Source organism: Ursus arctos, unplaced genomic scaffold, assembly GCF_023065955.2.
Source record: "Ursus arctos isolate Adak ecotype North America unplaced genomic scaffold, UrsArc2.0 scaffold_29, whole genome shotgun sequence".
NCBI lineage: Eukaryota > Metazoa > Chordata > Mammalia > Carnivora > Ursidae > Ursus > Ursus arctos.
Genome location: NW_026622974.1, coordinates 28,240,811 through 28,261,057, shown reverse-complemented (window position 1 = coordinate 28,261,057; position 20,247 = coordinate 28,240,811). Strand labels below are relative to the sequence as shown.

At 36.9% G+C, this 20,247-nt stretch overlaps 1 long non-coding RNA gene across 3 annotated transcripts in view; it reads right to left on the bottom strand.

Moving 5' to 3' along the window:
* Window positions 1-263: 263 nt before the first annotated feature.
* Window positions 264-20,247, bottom strand: part of LOC130541997 (uncharacterized) — a 33,464-nt gene continuing 13,480 nt past the window's right edge. For all 3 annotated transcript variants that reach the window (XR_008956194.1, XR_008956193.1, XR_008956195.1), the window contains exon 4: window positions 264-3,472. This is a non-coding gene — a long non-coding RNA (uncharacterized LOC130541997). The remainder of the gene's footprint in view (window positions 3,473-20,247) is intronic.

Here is a 20,247-nt window from a genome sequence, read left to right as displayed (position 1 = left end):
AGCATCTGTCTCGGCTCAGGTCATGATCCCAGGGTCCTGGGATCAAGTCCCCATTGGGTTCCCTGCTCAGTGGGGAGTCTGCTTCTCCCTCTCTTTCTGCTGCATGCTCTCTTTCTCAAATAAATAAAATCTTAAAAAAAAAAAAAGTAAAGAATTGCTATAGTTTCCAAACTTCCAGTAAGGTAAAATTCCAGTAAGCTTAGTTATTTTTAGGGTACCCATGTATGTCAGTTTTCCTGGTTGATGAAGTATTTGTCCCAGGTTGTTATTTTTTTTTTTTACCAGCTATGATTATTAACAATTTCCATTAAAATTAGCTTGATTGGGTTTGATGGTATTCTACCTGGTAGTTCTAACTTCTGCCATGGTATCTCTTAACTAGTTGTGTGTGAGAAACACATGAATCACACAGAGATCTTAAACACTGCCAGAATCTACCATCTTTCTTTTTTCAACTATCTCCTGATGTGAGGAATGAATACTTCACTTTTCCAGGACAGCTTGCAGAGTGCTTACTGATAAAATTTTAGAGCGCTGGGCAGGAAGGGCTGCGGACTACTCACTCCTCATCTTCGGTAAGAATGGGAGGAAAATTGAAGTCGGCATGCCAACAGGTGTGCCATGCTATGGCTGGTACTTTAGACTTTGAGATGCATAAATTCCTTAGGCCACCAGGTGAGGTCAATGGAAAATATTTAGAGTAATCAGAGGGTGGAGATACATAAAATATATGCAAGAAATCAAAGCTAAGCCCTGCCACAGAACACGGACAGAAAAATCCTTACGCATTTGTTGCCTCGTGGTCATTTACTGTATGACGCAATCTAAAACTATTTATTTGGCTGTAATGTTTTGTTTATGACTTTTTAATAAACTTCTTCAACAATAATGAGGTTAGCAAAAGGAAGGTACATTTAAAATAAAAAAATATAGAGCTGCTATTTCTCAAGAAAGTTTATAATAAACGTGTACCATACATAAGATGTTCCTTGACAGTCACTATCCACCATAAAGGCCATAACGATACGACTTCTGCAAACCAAAAGATACAAATATGCTGAAGAAGTATGGTTATCTTTTTAAATGTTAGGGTTTTTTTTAATAACTGTGCCAAAAGGGAGTATATGTAGTTGTAGATGATATATTTATCCATTTCTCTAGAAGCACTACCTGTTCCTTCAGATCAAATGGACTATTCTAAATTAATTTTGTTCATTTTTGCATTTTAGATTCCAAGTTTGTTCATTTGTTTTTAACATACAGAAAATTGAAACAACTGCTGTTAATGTCTCAGCTCCATTAGCAGAGGGAAAAACTTCACAGACAAATCATGAAAGGTTTAAAAAATGATTAGTGTCCTCATGGAGTAAAAGCAATGTACTTAAAAATTCACTCTATTTAAATTCTCTGATATTATTATTACAAATGCTGTTGTAAATTCAATTGAAAAGATTAACACAGAAAATAAAGTTATTTGGTTTTTGTGGTAATAATACAAATATTAATTTTGTTGGAGCAGAGCATAATGACACAAATAATATTCTCTTACTAAAAAACAAAAGCAGCAGAAATATACCTAGAATTGATTGCAACATAGTCATAATTCACAATCGTCCTCAAACAAGGTTCTGTCAGCCTAAACACAAACTGCAGTTGTTAAAATTTATGCCATTTTTATATATTTCACAGGGTAATTGTGCCTCAAAATTTTGTTACAAAGCAGCTATTGAATACAAAAAAAAATGTCTTCAGCATGGCAAAAAGCATTTTTACTTTCTGTTACCTACCGTCAGTTAGATTTAAAAACGTTCGGAACTTTGAAGAATTATTCTATAAATGAATGTATCCTCCAATTCAAATGAAACATTTCGCAAATGAGTCCTTTGTATTTCTACTGCACTGTTTAAAATTGGAAATCTTTCATCAGATCATTCAACAGATGGAGTACCAAAACAAATAGAATGTAAAGACTTTAATCAAGTGCACTTATTAAAAAACAAAGTTGTAATTGAGAAGACATCAAAATGTCTCCTTATAAAATAAGCACAGGAGGCACTGAATCAATTAAACGATGACAACTCAAAAGTGCACAAAATTTATCTTGAAATTTTATAATTTCTCTTTGGAATATTTTGACATGGGAGAAATCTTTTTATACAGTTCCTATATTTAACTGGATAGATGTATATTCTTATGATTTTGCAGCATCTAAATTTGGCAGAAAATCAAAAGGATTATAAATAGAGACATGCGTTTTGATTATTTTTCTTTAAAAATATTTATTAAGGAAATTAAAAGATTAAAATAAAAACCACTATCTGTGAAAATATTTGGGTTGAAATATTTATACATTTCAAAAAAAATAGAAATGATAATGTTCTGTATTTAGCAAGAATTTGCTGTGAACTTTCCAGGTAACTTAGCATCTGTAGAGAAAACATTTACTCAATAAAGAAGATTATGAAGAGACTGTCTTTTTCCCACCGGATGTTTTTTCCTGCTTTATCAAATATTAGTTGCCCAAAGAGCCGAGGGTCCATTTCTGGGTTCTCTATTCTGTTCTATTGGTCTATGTGTCTGTTTTTGTGCCAGTACCATGCTGTCTTTGTGATCACAGCTTTGTAGTACAACTTGAAATCCAGCATTGTGATGCCCCCAGCTTTGTTTTTCCTTTTCAACACTTCCTTGGCGATTCGTGGCCTTTTCTGGTACCACACAAATTTAAGGGCTGTTTGTTCCAGTTCTTTGAAAAATGTCATTGGTATTTTGATTGGGATTGCATTGAAAGTGTAGATTGCTCTGGGTAGCATGGACATTTTAACTATATTAATTCTTCCGATCCATGAGCATGGAATATTTTTCCATCTTTTTGTGTCTTCTTCAATGTCTTTCAAGAGTGATTTGTAGTTTCTAGAATATAGGTCCTTTACGTCTCTGGTTAAGTTAATTCCAAGATAACGTATGATTTTTGGTGCTATTGTAAATGGGATGGATTCCCTAATTTCTCTTTCTTCAGTCTCATTGTTTGTGTATAGAAATGCAACTGATTTCTGAGCATTGATTTTGTATCCCGCCACATTACTGAATTGCTTTATAACTTCTAGTAGTTTGGGGGTGGATTCTTTTGGGTTTTCCATATAGAGTATCCTGTCATCTGCAAAGAGAGACAGTTTGACTTCTTCTTTGCCGATTTGGATACCTTTTATCCCTTTTTGTGGTCTGATTGCTATTGCAAGGACTTCTAGTACTATGTTGAATAATAATGGCAGTCTCTTCAATAAATGGTGCTGGGAAAATTGGACAGCTACATGCAAAAGAATGAAACTTGACCACTCTCTCACACCATACACAAAGATAAACTCCAAATGGATGAAAGACCTCGATGTGAGACAGGAATCCATCAAAATTCTAGAGGAGAGCATGGGCAGCAACCTCTACGACATCGGCCACAGCAACCTTTTTCATGACACATCTCCAAAGGCAAGAGAAACAAAAGATAAAATGAACATGTGGGACTTCATCAAGATAAAAAACTTCTGCACAGCCAAGGAAACAGTCAAAAAAACTAAGAGGCAGCCCACAGAATGGGAGAATATATTTGCAAGTGACATTACAGAAAAAAGGCTGGTATCCAAGATCTACAAAGAACTTCTCAAACTCAATACACAAGAAACAAATAAACAAATCATAAAATGGGCAGAAGATATGAATAGACACTTTTCCAATGAAGACTTACAAATGGCTAACAGATACATGAAAAAATGTTCAAAATCATTAGCCATCAGGGAAATTCAAATCAAAACCACACTGAGATACCACCTTACGCCACTTAGAATGGCAAAAATTGACAAGGCAAGAAACAACAGTTGTTGGAGAGGATGTGGAGAAAGGGGATCCCTCCTACATTGTTGGTGGGAATGCAAGTTGGTACAGCCACTCTGGAAAACAGTGTGGAGGTCCCTTAAAAAGTTAAAAATTGAGCTACCCTATGATCCAGCAATTACACTACTGGGTATTTACCCCAAAGATACAGACGTAGTGAAGAGAAGGGCCATATGCACCCCAATGTTCATAGCAGCATTGTCCACAATAGCTAAATCGTGGAAGGAGCCGAGATGCCCTTCAACAGATGACTGGATCAAGAAGATGTGGTCCATATATGCAATGGAATATTACTCAGCTATCAAAAAGAACAATTTCTCAACATTTGCTGCAACATGGACAGCACTGGAGGAGATAATGCTGAGTGAAATAAGTCAAGCAGAGAAAGACAATTATCATATGGTTTCTCTCGTCTATGGAACATAAGAACTAGGCAGATTGGTAGGAGAAGAAAGGGATAAAGAAGGGGGGGTAATCAGAAGGGGGAATGAAGCATGAGAGACTATGGACTCTGAGAAACAAACTGAGGGCTTCAGAGGGGAGGTGGGTGGGGGAATGGGATAGGCTGGTGATGGGTAGTAAGGAGGGCACGTATTGCATGGTGCACTGGGTGTTGTACACAACTAATGATTCATGGAACTTTACATCAAAAACCAGGGATGTACTGTATGGTGACTAACATAATAAAAAATATTATTATAATGAAAAAAGAAGATTATACAGAGAAAAGTCTAATGTAAAAAAAACTTTTCAGATTTATTAACTACAAAATGTTAACTTCAAGCAAGATTTCATGCAATGTCATGAAAAAAAGTATTGCAATAACAAATACATTCACTGGAAAAATACCAGTGACATGGTATCAGAAATAGATTTGGATTAAAATAAAACTGATTAAAGTTCTTGAATATGGAACAGGAATAACTGTTCTACTTATGCTATTTTTTAAAATTAAAATAAGCAATATGAAGAATTGTTTTACATTGCTTTTACGTACTGTTATTTTTTAAAAGAATATTGATTTTTAACATAGTTTTTGAAAAAGACAGATCAACTAATATAGTAACAATTTGTTAGTAGATGAATATATATATATATATGTAGTTGGTCAATCTCAAAAACGAATATATTTTTAATTATTTTAGCAACCCTTTCAAAAGTGATCTGGTTTTGTGAGAAATTATATAATTGCCATAGTCAGAGCTTTCTGGATTTTGGTTTTAGAATTACTCTATTACTTTATTTTATGCATAATGAATCACTGAGCAATATTCTGGAATTCAAATAAACAAATGTCTACTATAGGTATTTTGTACTGGAGCCTCAGAAAATCCTAGAGCTGAGATATTAGAGATCATGTAGTATAGACTCCACACTTGACTGCTAGAAAGCCCAAACCTGAGGAGCTAAATGTTAGGCTCAAGTACATACCACTAATTAGTAGTGGAGTTGGTCCTGGAATCCCTCTCTAGCAGTCACTCAATGCTCCTTTCAGTACACCATGCTTTAGAGGGCAGCTTCCTATTCAAGCAGTCCTACAAAGTGTTGCCCTTTTCCAAAAAAATGACTTATGTTTTGCTATTATGTTCTTTGTTGGCTTTAATTTGCAAATTTACAAGTCAAAATTACATGTTTCCACCAAATTATTTCTTCCTAAGAATGTTTCCATATACTGCCCAGATAAAAACAATTGAATACATAGTTTTCTGGATTATTTGTATATTTTTGGTTTGGATCATTCCAAATTTTTTTCATAACTTTACAAAGATCTGAAAACAATAATTTAAGGTCTTGATATTCCATTTGTGGTTTAAATGCTGACAGTAGTTCTTATTTATCTGAAGACTGCTATTATGATGCAATTTCCTTTTTACAATGCTTAAAAAAATAACCAACCCACACTTTCATTGATTTATAGAGGATGAAATCATATTTGTATTTCAAGAGAAATAATAACCACCAAGTTAAGAAGCAAGTTGTCTTCAGTTCCATTATATCTTCAATAGTTGCGGATGGGGACTCATAAATCAATGTGCTCCCATTTCTTGCTGGAAAAATCTATTTGAGTATTTCTGAATTTCTCTCCCAGGTTATGAGAACAAACACCCTAGCATGCTTCGTGCATTTGTTGATGGGAACTGCCACTTTCTGGGTATTCTTTCACTGACAGTTTGACACTTTTCACTTTGACTAGAAAAAATAAAATGTCAGTTTCCAAGTAAAGAGGAAAGTCTTCCTGGAGACTGTGTTTATAACAATCATTATCAGTCTCACTTTTGGAAAATGATTCATGAAAAGTCAAACAAAAAGATTTTTTCCCCACATAATGCTAATGAAAAAATAGATACAATAGCAAAAATTATATATGTATATGTATATACAGTCAATCCTCACTATTTAAGAATTCCATATTTGTAGGGCCACCTGGGTTATTTAGTTGGTTAAATGTCAGACTCTAGGTTTTGGGTCAGGTCATGATCTCAGGGTCATGAAATTGAGCCCTTGCAGGGCTCCCTGCTCAGCATGGAGTCTGCTTGAGATTCTCTCTCTCTCCCTCTGCCCCTCCCCTCATTTACACACACGTGCTCTCTTGCTCTCTCTCAAATAAATAAATAAATAAATAAAATCTTTTTAAAAAAGAATTCTGTATTTGTGAATTCACCTCCTTTCTAAAATTTGTCATGGCAAAATCAATACTCCCCCTCCCCACTCTGTACTTCTGCCCTCATTCAAAGACACATAAAACAGTTGACAACATTTCCTGCATCTCTTTACTAACTAAAATATGTACATTTCTACCCTGATGTTGGAATACTCTAACATAAAAACTGAAGAATACAGAACTTTCTAACTTTTTATGAAAATAAAAAGGTAGACACACACATAACGAAAAACAACGGTATTACAAAAAAAGTGATTAATTAGAATTACTACATCTCACTCTTCTGCATAAATTCCCACTGCACTAGGAATAAAATTCATATCATCGGCCATGGCCCACAGGCATATGTGACCTGTCTCTGACTACCTCTCCAACCATACTTCCTGCCTCTCCTTCTACAACCACCTCAGCCATATTGTCCTACTTTATGTTCCTTGACCAACTAACTTTGTCTCCACCTTGGAATTTGTATTAACTCTTCACTCTCCCTGGAATGCCAACCCATGTCCTCACCCAGCTAATATATTCTTGTCTTTCAGCTCCAAATGCAAAAATCACCTCCTTATTGACTACCTATTTTAAATTAAACCCAACATCCTTAAACTGTCTATTACAATACCCCATTTTATATTCTTTATAACCTTAAATCTATCTAAAATCACCTTCCAGGGGCGACTGGGTGGTGCAGCCGGCTTAGCATGCAATTCTTGGCTTCAGCTCAGGTCATGATCTCAGGGTCGTGAGATGGAGCCGCGGGTCCAGCTCCAAGCTCAGCACGGTCTGCTGGAGATTCTCTCTCCCTCTCCCTCTGCCTCTCTCTCCTGCTCACTTGCTTGTGCTCTCTCTCTATCAAATAAATAAATCTTTAAAAAAATAAATAAAATCACCTTCCATTTGTTGGTTCGCATGTATTTTGCCTCTCTACCCCCCAGTATGTAAATTAGTGTATTATCCATCTTATTCTACACTATTTCCCTAGCTCTTAGAAATCTGCCTGGAACATGTATTATCAAATGTCTGCTGGAAAGAATAAACTATTCATGCCATTTAAATGCAAAATGTAGGCTCCCCAGAGATTAAATATAATTACATCTGGACGGTAGCATAAACTGTTAAAAAATCTTTAAAATTATTGTATTTATCTGGTTGCTGTGTCTATACAATGTGTAAAAGAGATCTGTTTAGGCTTTTCTTGGATTTTATTCTCATCAGATTTCTGATACCAGCCAGACCTACCATGAAGCCTTGCAAGAACTTCGGGGGCAGAAAAAACAGCACAGCCTACCTGAAAGGGATAGAAACATTCTTCCTGAATCATCTGTAGACATATGCATGGTCAGGTGTAGGAGACCTCATTTCCAGAGAACATTGTTAACCATCAAAACACTGCAAGAGATTAAACTAAAAGTAATGGCAAAAATCCCAACTCCCACTGTTGTCAAAGGAATAAAGAGAGTTATGTTAGTAAAAGAAAAGGATGAGCAAAGCTATTTCTCATCTACACTTACATCTATGTCTCCAATTGTAATCTCTGACCAGCATTTCAACCCAGGTCTAAAGAAATCTAAAGAATATTTTGTCTAAGATAACTTAGGGCCACATAGGCTTCCACATGTCTACAGTAGGATTCGTCTCTCTTCTCCACAAAATGATCCGTTTCATAGACCCAAAAATGTGCAATCATCTTTTGTGTTTTCCTCTCTCTGTGCCACGTGTTCTCCCAAGTACCAAACCTACCCAGCCTTTCTCTTTGAATTGTCTTTTGGCTCTAGTCCTTATCTCCGTCTCAGGGCCCCCACCTGGCCAAGATCCATGTCATCTCACATCCAAACTCTGCATTCATCTTCTTCTGAGATGGGCTGATTACCCCAAAGCTCAATTGCAAACTCTGATTGAGGTTTGGAATATGGCCTTCCTATTGAACTCTGTCGTAACTTTTACCCTCAGAATTATTTCTCTGTGGAAATGGCTTAGGCCAATAATCTGATTGGAAAGAGAGGTTACAGGACTTGTTCTGAGGCTTCATGTATATAATATTTTAAGCAAGTCAGGGAAAAATATCCATTATCCAAATCAAAGAATAGGTTGAAGGGCTGATGCAAACTATGGGGGTGACAGGGACCTAAAGCTCACCAAATCTATCTCTTGTTGTCACTAATACTTAGGACCCAATCTGCCCTATTTATATAGGTACTGATTATGTGCAGTGGAAAGTATACCGTGTTGAGAGCATAAAGGTCTTTAGGTTACAGGACTGCCAGATCTCCTAACTCTAAATTCCAAGTTCTCATCACTACGCTACATGGTGTCATTCAAGTGTAGACACAAGGAGGCTTGATGACATATATCTCTGTATTGTTTCTAAAATAAAATTAATCTGGTTACTAATCCACTTAGAGTATGACTAAATTACAATTTTAAAAAGTCATTGCTTTTAATTCATAAACACTACCCAAGAAAATGAAACTTTTACTAAATTTCATAATAGATGGAAAAAGGTACCTGCAGACTTACTCCAAAAGTAGTTCTGGGACACCTGGGTGGCTCAGTCAGTTAAGTGTCTGCCTTCAGCTCAGATTATGATCCCAGGGCCCTAGGACCGAGCCCCACATCAGGCTCCTTGCTCAGAAGGAGTCTGCATCTCCCTCTCCCTCTGCTCCCCGCCCCCCCCCGCTTATGTTCTCTCTCTCTCAAATAAATAAATAAAATCTTTTAAAAATACTAGTTCTTATTGCATTTGTTGAGGAATTTTGATACTTTAAGAAAAATATTGCTGCCAAATTCAAACTCATAATTCTTCAGCAACACACGTTTGAATCTCAATGAATGCACACGTTTTAAAGAAAAGTACAAGAGGTCGTTAACAGTGGTAACAAATCATCTGTAACAATGGTCCCTGAGGGGCGCCTGGGTGGCTCAGTCTAAGCGGCGCCCTCGGCTCAGGGCGTGATCCCGGCGTTCTGGGATCGAGCCCCACATCAGGCTCCTCCGCTATGAGCCTGCTTCTTCCTCTCCCACTCCCCCTGCTTGTGTCCCCTCTCTTGCTGCCTGTCTCTCTCTCTGTTGAATGAATAAATAAAAAAAAAAAAATCTTTAAAAACAAAAACCAAAACCAATGGTCCCTGAGATACAGTAGTTCAGCTGGCAAAAGTCTAGCTGATTAGGCTGACATTCAAGCTCACCGCATGTGAGGTAGTTAGTTCCAGTCCGCTTCATGGCCACAAATTACATACCTAACTCTGATCTACCAATTAAAGTGTATGACTTTGGTTGTGAGGATGGCCAAATCACAGCATGCGGCCATCTGTGGCAACATGACTACTGGAAAAAACATTGCCTTAAACTCTATGTCTTACTGATGATGGATCAATAGTGTCACTGATGCATAAACGAAGAAGCATTTTAATTGCACTTTATGACTCTATCCTCAGTGCACATTAACTTCATAAAGAGGAAAGATGAACATGGTTTTCAAGACCCAAATATATATGTATTCAAACTCTTCATTCTACCACTATCCTTATACACCTCATTCTTCATTTCCAGGTGCACTTACTCACTTACAGATTGGTTTCTGTCCATGAGGCTAATCAGAGAATAGGACAATATGTGCTTTTTCAAGGTGCTGCCTCTTGGCAGCCCTCCTTCAGAACTATTTTCCAGGAATATGCTCTTTCTGAAAAACTTAAACGATCTGTCCTCAAAGGTTTTTGACAATAGCAGTAAAAACCCCAGATAACTAAGAAAAAATGGTAAGATATACTTTCTAACTACATAACTAGATGGCATCCCTCCATATTTTAATCTCCTCTGAAACATGGAAAGAACGAGAAAAAAGTAGCAAAGATGAAGTTTGGTGAGCCCCACATGCATATTTCATCATATCATCTAATCTCTTTGTGATTCTTAGTTTCATTTTTCCTTGGCTTGTCCACCAGTCAAAGATCTCTCTATGTCACTACTGTTGCCATGAAGATGTCATACACTCGCTGCTGGTAACTACAAGCCTTGGCTGTCTGGTGGCAATTGGGTTGGGGTATTCTTTCCAGGAATTCTAAGCTCACCCAACTCTCATGCTGTGACTTTGTCCCTCTGTTAACGAAATCTAACACCATAGTTTGTGCTCCTCTATATTGTTTAAAGCAATGGCCACAAGCTCAACATATGCCTTCATTTGTGTGCAAATTAACTTCCACATAAATTGATATGTGTGTTTTATTTAATACAAAGGACAAGTGTGAGAGGAAGGAATGTGGTTTACAGGAAACGAGGCCAGTGCTCTAGAAGACCCTTACTCAGCTAGGACCTGGGTGAGATGGTACAGCGTGAACAGTCCTGTGCCTGGAACTCGGAGGCATGGATTTTACAAGAGCATCATGGGCTTTGACTGCTCTCTACTGGATAGAAAATAAATCTGGGTATTCTCAAATGCATAAGTACTTCAGAAAAGAGTAAATACATTTTTTTTTACCTTATTTCTCTTGTAGTATTAGGGAGATAAAGATCCCATTTTCTTATTCTACTTCTCACTATATAAATTATTATCCACATCCTGAACTCCTGGGTTTTTCTTTTTTTTTTTTTAAGATTTTATTTATTTATTCGACAGAGATAGAGACAGCCAGCGAGAGAGGGAACACAAGCAGGGGGAGTGGGAGAGGAAGGAGCAGGCTCATAGCGGAGGAGCCTGATGTGGGGCTCGATCCCATAACGCCGGGATCACGCCCTGAGCCGAAGGCAGACGCTTAACTGCTGTGCCACCCAGGCGCCCCTCCTGGGTTTTTCTTGATGACAGGTGTACAATCATATATTTATTTCTAGCTTTACTTAAAATTTTACTTTCTCCTTCATTTATCTAAGTCACTTTAAGCAAATAGTATTAGTATCATAATTTCTTTCCACACATACAGAATTCAATGTTCAACCAAAAATACTGTCATGTTGGTATTGTGAAAAGAAGTCCCCCCTGCCCATCACACACAAACACACATACATTCACGGGATACTAAACAATACTGTGTGATGATTTTTAGGTGTTAAGATAAAAACAACAACAAGATTTCAATTTTGAAACTAATAATCTAGAAGTTAAACTCTGAAAAGGAAACACGATGCCTCTGAGACACTACCATCTAAAAACAGGAAAGGTCATGCTGCCTGCCTGATTAAGGGGCCTGTCCCTTCCAAGTGCTGACGTCACAGCTGTGCTCCTGCTAGGAGACAGTTGACCGGGAAATGGTATCTATTGCTTCATCTGTTGGCCTTCTGCATGACATCATGTGAGTAAAGAGTAAAGGCAACTCTGAAAGAAAGGGAAAAAGTTTGGTAATATAAAGGAGATACCAACTGGCAGAAAGAAAAATGAGCCCACATAACAAAAACATAATGCAAATGAAAATCCACACTTAGAGCTTTCCTGAAAATCATACCTAAAACAAGCTTTCTCTAGACATTTCCAAGATGCACTTTGTAACTTCTGGCATTCAGGCTGAAAAGGTAGAGATAAAATATTTGATTTGAAAGAAGCATCTTATAGATATAAATCCGCAAGTTTAGAGCCCTACAGGCTTCCCTATCACCACAGCGCATCACCTAGGCCCACCACCACGTCGGGCTAGGATCGCCATTGTCCTTGCTACTACTCAAGCCCACTACCCACCCTCCTTACTTTGCATTTTATACCTCAGCGACACAGAATTGCTCATAGTTTCCCAGTATGTGATTCCGTTTCATGGCTATGTGGCCCATTACCCTCTACCTGTCCACTAACCCACTTCTTTGCTTCCTGTTAATTCTTTAACCTTCTCCCAAGGGTTTTTTTCTGGAGCACCAGCTCCTATCATCCCAAAGCTAGACCCAGGCTTCAATTCTCCAATCCCATGATAAACCTTGTCTGCCTTCATCATAATTCTATTTTGCTTTCAATTTATCTGTTAATTGCTTGTCTTGAGTCGAGGGTGAGAATGGAGTTTTGGGTTTGTTTGTTTCATCTTTACATGCCCAATTTCGAGGATTGCATCTGTCACAGAACAGGCACCCAAAGAAACTGGCCTGAACTATATTAAACCTCCTCTCTGGCCTCATCAGGAAATTGAAGCTGTTGGTCTAAGCTTTAGAAGATTTCTGGGGTCGCTTCCAATACTAAAGTGATTTAAAACATCCACTACACAGATTTACAAATGATTTATGCTATTGGTTAGCTGATATAAGACTATCCCAGACCGTTCCAACGCAATCAGACCACACCTTGCACCATTTAGAGCACATTTTTTTATCAGCAATTTTATGGTAATTTCCAGCACTCAAAATGGCCAAGCTACTTCTCCTGGCCTCTTTGCACAAATCTTTCCTGGACTTCAAGATGCTGCAATCAGCATTCAGTGTCGTCATCCTGCTCACTTCCTTTGAATATGCCATCTCATGTCTCCCCCTATTTTTAATCATGCTACTAGTGTCCATAAAAAAATCCCTCAAATTTTCTCCTTAATAATTGTCTCTCAGGCTAACATAGTCTAGCTTACAAGTCCTATATCTCTAAAGGAATTTTTTTTTCAGATATTCCACCTTCAAATCCTCCTTCATTCAGTTTTCTTGATATGTCACAAAATAGTTCTTTTTTTTTAAAGATTTTATTTATTTATGTGACAGAGAGACAGCCGGCGAGAGACGGAACACAGCAGGGGGAGTGGGAGAGGAAGAAGCAGGCTCTCAGCGGAGGAGCCCGATGTGGGGCTCGATCCCAGAACGCTGGGATCACGCCCTGAGCCAAAGGCAGATGCTTAACGACTGTGCTACCCAGGCGCCCCAAAAATAGTTCTAATACAAGATTATTTCTTTACTTCAGACCCACTAATCCTAAAGTGTTCTACAAGCCATAGGTAGGCAATGAAATTCAACAAGGTTTTATCAAGCACATTCTAGTCAAATAGTTGTAGTAGACCAATAAATGATTTTTAAGATGGGATTGCAAAAAGCTTGAATTTACACTAAAGTATAAATGGTTATGAACAAATTATCTTAAAACAAGGTAATATGTGATAAATATCATAGGAGGTTAAGACGAAATTCTGTAGGAGTCTGAGAAGAGAGTTCTTTTCTATTAAGGTGACCGAAGAATGCTTAGTAAATGACTCAGTAATGGGGCTGTCCCTGGAAAATCAATAGGTTTGTGATAGGTTTTGACAGGAGGGAGAAGAGGGGCATGGATGAAAGGATGACATGAGTAAGAAAGGCGTGGAGACCAAAAAATGTATTAAATTACTGAGCAGTTTGGTTTCTTGGAACCCAGGGAAGCATCTGAGCTTTAGGTGAACAAATTTGGTTGCAGAGGGATCATAGAGAGACTGATGGTACAAACAAGAAAATTTAGTTTATCCAGGAAATGAGATGTAGAAGACTGATGAATTTTGTGGATTGCAAAAAGAGGCTAGAGCTCTTATGCTAAGTGAAATAAGTCAGTCAGAGAAAGACAAATACCATATGATTTCACTTATAGGTGGAATTTAAGACACAAAACAAATGAGCAAAGGGGGAAAAAAGAGAGAGAGAGAGAAAGGCAAACCAAGAAACAGACTGCTAACTGTAGAGAACTGATGGTTACCAGAGGGGAGGGGTGGTGGAGATTAAGGAGGGCACTTGTGATGAGCACTGGGTGTTGTATGGAAGTGCTGAATCACTATATTGTACACGTGAAATGAATATTTATTTCACTATATGTTAACTAACTGGAATGTAATACAAACTTCTAAAAATAAATGAATAATTTTTTTTAAAAAAGGAACTAGAGTCCGAAGCAAAGAAGTCTGGATTCTGAGTGTGAGACTGAGGGGAGGCAGAGTCTACCCTCTGGCTACATAACTACGGTATCCTTCTCTTTGGAAGTGAGGTATAGTGTGCAAATTACATTTTCCCAAAATAAAAGAAGTGATACTATCAGTACCTTCTCATCTGGTGGTAGTAAGAATGTAAAGAAATTAGTTACATAAAGTACTTAGCACAATAACTGTACATGATAAAATAGCAAATGCCCACTAAATGTTAACTATTATTAATAGTAAATTATTTTAAAAGATTGTATTTTAGAGATAGTTTTTGTTGTTGTTATTATATGCAGTAAATTTTAACTACTACTCAGATTTTTTTGTTAACCAGAAATCTGAAATCTCTCTCCATGACAAAGCATATAAATGATCGAGTAACTGCTGTATTTATAAGAAATATATACTCAGTCATTCACTTGACCAAAATCTATTTCTCAGATATATTTGGTCTTCGGCCACAGTTCCTGAAGCCAGGTGAAATGGGTGTCTTGTTATTAATAATGGTGACTTTGGGACCCCACCCAAGGCAGGAATAGTTGCTCCGAGGACCAACTCCATGATTAGAGGGTTGAAACTTTTAGTCCCCTTCTTGCTAAGGGTTAAATCAGCCAATGGCCAATGACTTAGTCAATCATGACTAGGTAATGAAGCTTCCACAAAAACTCAAGAATACAGTTTTTTGGTCCTCTTTATCTGGAGAGCTTCCATGTTTGGGGAACCAAAATGCTTCCACATGCTACTGAGCCAGGCCCCAAGCTCCAGAGGGACAGAGCTCCTCTGTTCAGAACCTTGCCCTATACAGCCCTCCATCTGGCTGTTGATTCCTATTCTTACTGTATCTTTTCATAAACTGGCAAATGTGTTTCCCCTGAGTTCCGTGGGCCACTCTAGCAAATTAATTGAACCTAAGGAGAAGGTCCTTGGAACCTCCAGAGTTCAAATGGTGGGTCAGAAGCACAGGTAATAGCCTGGGGCTTCTGACTGGCATCTAAAGTGGGGAGTGGGAGACAGTCTTGTAGGACTGGACCCTTAACCTGTGGACTCTGATGTTATCTCTACGTAGGTAGCGTCAGAATTGAGTGAAACTCTCAGATACCCTGTCGGTGTTTGAGAATTGCTTGGTGTTGTAGGGGAACCCCTCAAACATTGGAACTGAATCTGGAAATATTAAAGGAGTAATATACTATAAGTGTTAATACATGCATAGGAGCTTTCCAGGAGGCATGTACACAAACGTAACACGCTAAGGGATTTTTCTAGGGGTTGAGATTACAGAGGCCTCTCACTTTCTATGATAAACATTTCTACGACGTTTACTCTTTTAACATCACTAAGTGCATAAGAAAAAATAACAGTGAAAAAATTAAAATATATAATGCAAGCAAATGGATGTTTGTTTTATTCTCTTCCTTAGTAATGACAAATGTGTGTTCTATATATACTCAGGACTACGTTCTTTCTCAGAATCACAGTCTCTCAAGTATGCAGTGCTTTATCTAGTCTTGTTAAATCGCTCTTTATGCCATTAGACTTAGAAATTACAGCAGAAAATGGAAGTATCAAAGAAAAAAGTTTGAAAAATGTTGATGATTTGGCAAATAATCCTATGGACCTTTTAATAACATTTGAATTCTTAAACAACTATTCAATTGTTTATCTGAAAATAAATATTTTCAAATACATTGGCTTTTTCTCAGTTCCAATAAATGAATTAGCTTTTTCCATCTTTCCAAGAATAATTTCCATGCTTTCATCCAAGTGGTTAGTACTAAAAGCTAATTTGACACTGTCTCAACATACAACTATCCTTTCCATTGCACATATATTTATTTTAAAGGAATATTTTGGTGTTAGAACTTAAAAATTCATGGTTTAAAAGTCCTCTATTAATAGTTTATAGGTCTTTTATGCAATATGTCACTAGGATATCTGCAAAGGCAGTCACTTTAGCAGTTTTCCAATAATTTGGTTCCCTCTCCTCCACCATTGTAACCGAAGAAATCATTTGATGGAAGGAAGAAGCTAAATTTCTATTAATCTGATTTGTTTGCGTATTGCAAGTATCTAGCTAGATATAAAATTCATTTTCTAAAAATTTTAGAATACCAAAAATGATCCACTTAGAAAGAATTTCTTATGCCATTCAGCCAAAGAGATTTATATGAATGCGTCCAGGACACACAGCTGGTTACGTGTCAGGGTCTCAGCCAGGACCCAGATCACCTGACACTCACTTCTATGTTCTTCCCTCCACACTGGTTTTCATACCCAGAAAACTTCTCCAATCCCAATTAACCCTAATCTTATTTGTTCATACCACATTTCTTTTTTAGCCTCTGCAATGTACAAGACATTTCCTTTGAACAGGAATCTCTTTGAAAAAAGGTTCTACAAGAAGGAATGAGAAATGGTGCCGTTTTTGCTACTGTTTTTGTTATTTTAACACACAAGACACTTCCGCCTTTTTTTCATCATGAAGCCCTGGCTGCTATGCTTCTGACATGAAATTTTAAGAGTTTACTGTTATGGTTTCAACAAATTGCAGAAAGTTGCATAGCCATTGGAATAAGAAGTCATACTTCTCTGTAAATAAGATGAGGAAGGGATTGAAATGCCCTGTGTTTCAACCTTGGTCTTTCTTCAAGATGTTCTATCCAGAATCTGACCCCAGAAAACAAGATGATTGTTTCTGTCTATATACCTTTGATCAAATGAGAGCTAACACACTTTGTTGGTTAAGATCATTATTAACTGTGAAGCAGAACCATTACTTCTGGATTGTGGATACTCAAACCAGTTGTAAAGACAAGCTGAAGAATTTAATAGTCTGCTTTCCTCATTTGGCTTTTGTTTCATGCTGAATCACTATGTTACATGACTTCGAATTTAAATTTTTGCAACTGACTCAGAAGTCCACAATAACGATCCTTTTTAATATATTGTTATGCCTTATGGTATACAATGGAAAAGGTCCTTTTCCCCCAAAATAAAAGCGTTTATAATAGCTGAAGAGAAAACTCTCAGAAATTTTTCCAGAATCTATAAAGACAACAGACAATCTTTAGTTACTTTGAATATTCCTTATATAGAGAGTTACAGAAAAATAAACTAGGCATTATTTAACTCACTGAACACAAAATTATCTAGAAAAAAATGCTCATAACATACTGCTAATTTGGTTTAGAATTTTAAAGAATTTCTCTAATTCACAAACAATTGGCATTAAATGAAATAATGAATAATATTATGAATGAATAGTAATATAATTAAACTAAATATTTAAATAGCACCAGGAAGGGAATTCCTAAATACGTATCTAATATTCTACATTAGACATTATTATGGGATACATATTCTTTATTTACTATAACATTATATTAATATATGACCTTTCAAACATTAGGAAATTATTAACTTAGGAAGCTAAATCTTTAAAGTATTCCCTTATAGAATTATACTACTGATAAAACAAGTTATTCTTTAAAGACATACAGATGGCCAACAAGTACACGAAAAAGTATGTAATATCACTAATCATCAGGGAAATGAGAATCAAAACCACAATGAGATACCATCTTATACCTGTCAGAATGGCTACAATCAAAAAGTCACAAATAAGTGCCAAAAATAAGTGTTGGCAAGGATGTGGAGAAAAGGGAATTCTTGTGCACTGCTGGTGGGAATATAAATTGGTGCAGCCACTATGTGGAGGTTTCCCAAAAAATTAAAAGTAGAACTACCATATAATCCAGCAATTACACTTCTGGGTATTTGGGGGAAAATGAAGAAAATGAAAACTCTAATTCAAAACGATACACGCACTCCCATATTCATTGCAGCATTATTTACAATAATATTAAGATAATACAAGATATTCAAACAACCTCAGTGCCCATTGATGGATAAATGGACAAAGAATATGTGGCATATATACACAATAGGATACTATTCAGCTACAAAAAGAAGAAAATCTTGCCATTTGCTACACATCAATGGACCTTGAGGACATTATGTTGAGTGAAATAAGTCAGGCAGACAAAGACAAATACTGTATGATCTCACTTATATGTAGAATTCATAACACACACACACACACACACACACACACACACATACACACACACACAAAACCTCATAGATACAGAGACAGACTGGTGGTTGCCAGAGCTGGGGGGTAGAGGGTGGGCAAAATGGGTGAGGGGGTTCAACAGGTACAAACTTTCAGTTATAAAATAAGTCATGGGCAATACTATTGCACTGCATATCTGAAAGTTGCTAAGAGTAAATCTTGAAAGTCTTCATCGCAAGAAAAGAAGTCCATAACTATGTATGGGGACAGATGTTAACTAGACTTATAGTGGTGATGATTTCACAACATATACAAATATCAAATTACTATGTTGTACACCTGAAAATAATATAATGCTATATTCAATTTTACGTCAATTAAAAATTATTTGAAAAGCTGTTCAAAAAAGAAGCCAATAAAAATCGTTTCTTCCTACATTTATTTAGTTATGACAATTTCTGCGTTGGGACACTCTTGACACAGCTTTTAATTAGATTGATTCTGAAGAATCTTCGGGTATGAAACTTGTCAATGGGTCCTGGCATACATTAAAGTCAGCATTCTTTGGGAGGCATTTTCAAAGAAAAGGAACAATTTCTCTGAGGAATGTCTCTTGGCAAAAAACTCCCAACTGTTTTATTAATCACATTCATTGCCATTCAGAGCAACATATTATATGCCACTCATGTCAGCGATCGTTATGGCAGATCTAAATAAAACCGGAGAATGTGCGATGGCCAAAAATCCAGTAGTTATAATTTTCTTAAAAACAACTGAAAAAGAAATGGAAGGAAGGGGAAGGAAAGAAACTTCATAATATACTTAATCTTTGCATTTTCTAATGCTCAGGAAATTAAAATAATTTCAAGTCTACCCAATACTTTGATGTATGAAAACAATAATGCAATACATGCCATTTGCAAATTGTACAATTTCAATTGTATATGCTATGCTAACTATAAATACCACATGTTTATACAGTATTTTTCTTGGAAGTAAAACAGGAAGATGATAAACGGCCTCTGGTTTTCATTCAGCTGATATTTAAATACAAAGTGACAAATCAGTGGGTTTGACCTAGATGTTGGAGCAGGGACTGTGTTGGGCCTCTATATCTTCCAGGCCAAGGAGAGCACAACCCTAGCAGTGTGCTTTGCCCCAATGTGAGACGGAGAAAGAATGTCTACTACGGGCCTATGAGTATGCTGATTGCCTGCATCATGGCCATCTCTTGTCAATGTCGTGGAGGTAAAATTTTCCTAAAAGTCTGGTTTGGCACAGCCACGTCCTTAAGAGGGTCCCAAATCCAATTTTATGAAGTACAAATTGGGACTGCCCAGGATATGCACCAGCCTCTTGGTATCAGCAGGAAAATTATGAACAACCTGCTGGTTTCCTCTAAAGGGCAGATAGATATTCGCCATCCTCTTCCGTTTCTTCCCTGATACAGATTCAGCCCATCATTGACTGAAGTCCTATCTCCTCCTTGAAATTTTCCTAGGTTTTTCTTCTCAGGCATAGAAAACTTTTGGGAGATCTGTGGGTATGACCCAGTAATTCACATTGAAATAAGTACCCCACCCAGATGATTCAGTGGCCCAAACATATATTTGAGGAATTGCTCTCTAGTAAAAACAAAAGCTTTTGCAGATTTTGAGGCAGAGGATGGACGAAATCTAAGTTATGTTTTAAAATAGTTACTTCCAGTTGCTTTATTGAGACTACATCCTAGGAGAATAGTATCAGGAAGTTTAGAATCAGTAGAAAGGTTTGTTTTTGGTTTGTTGTTGTTGTTGTTGTTTTGTTTTGTTTTT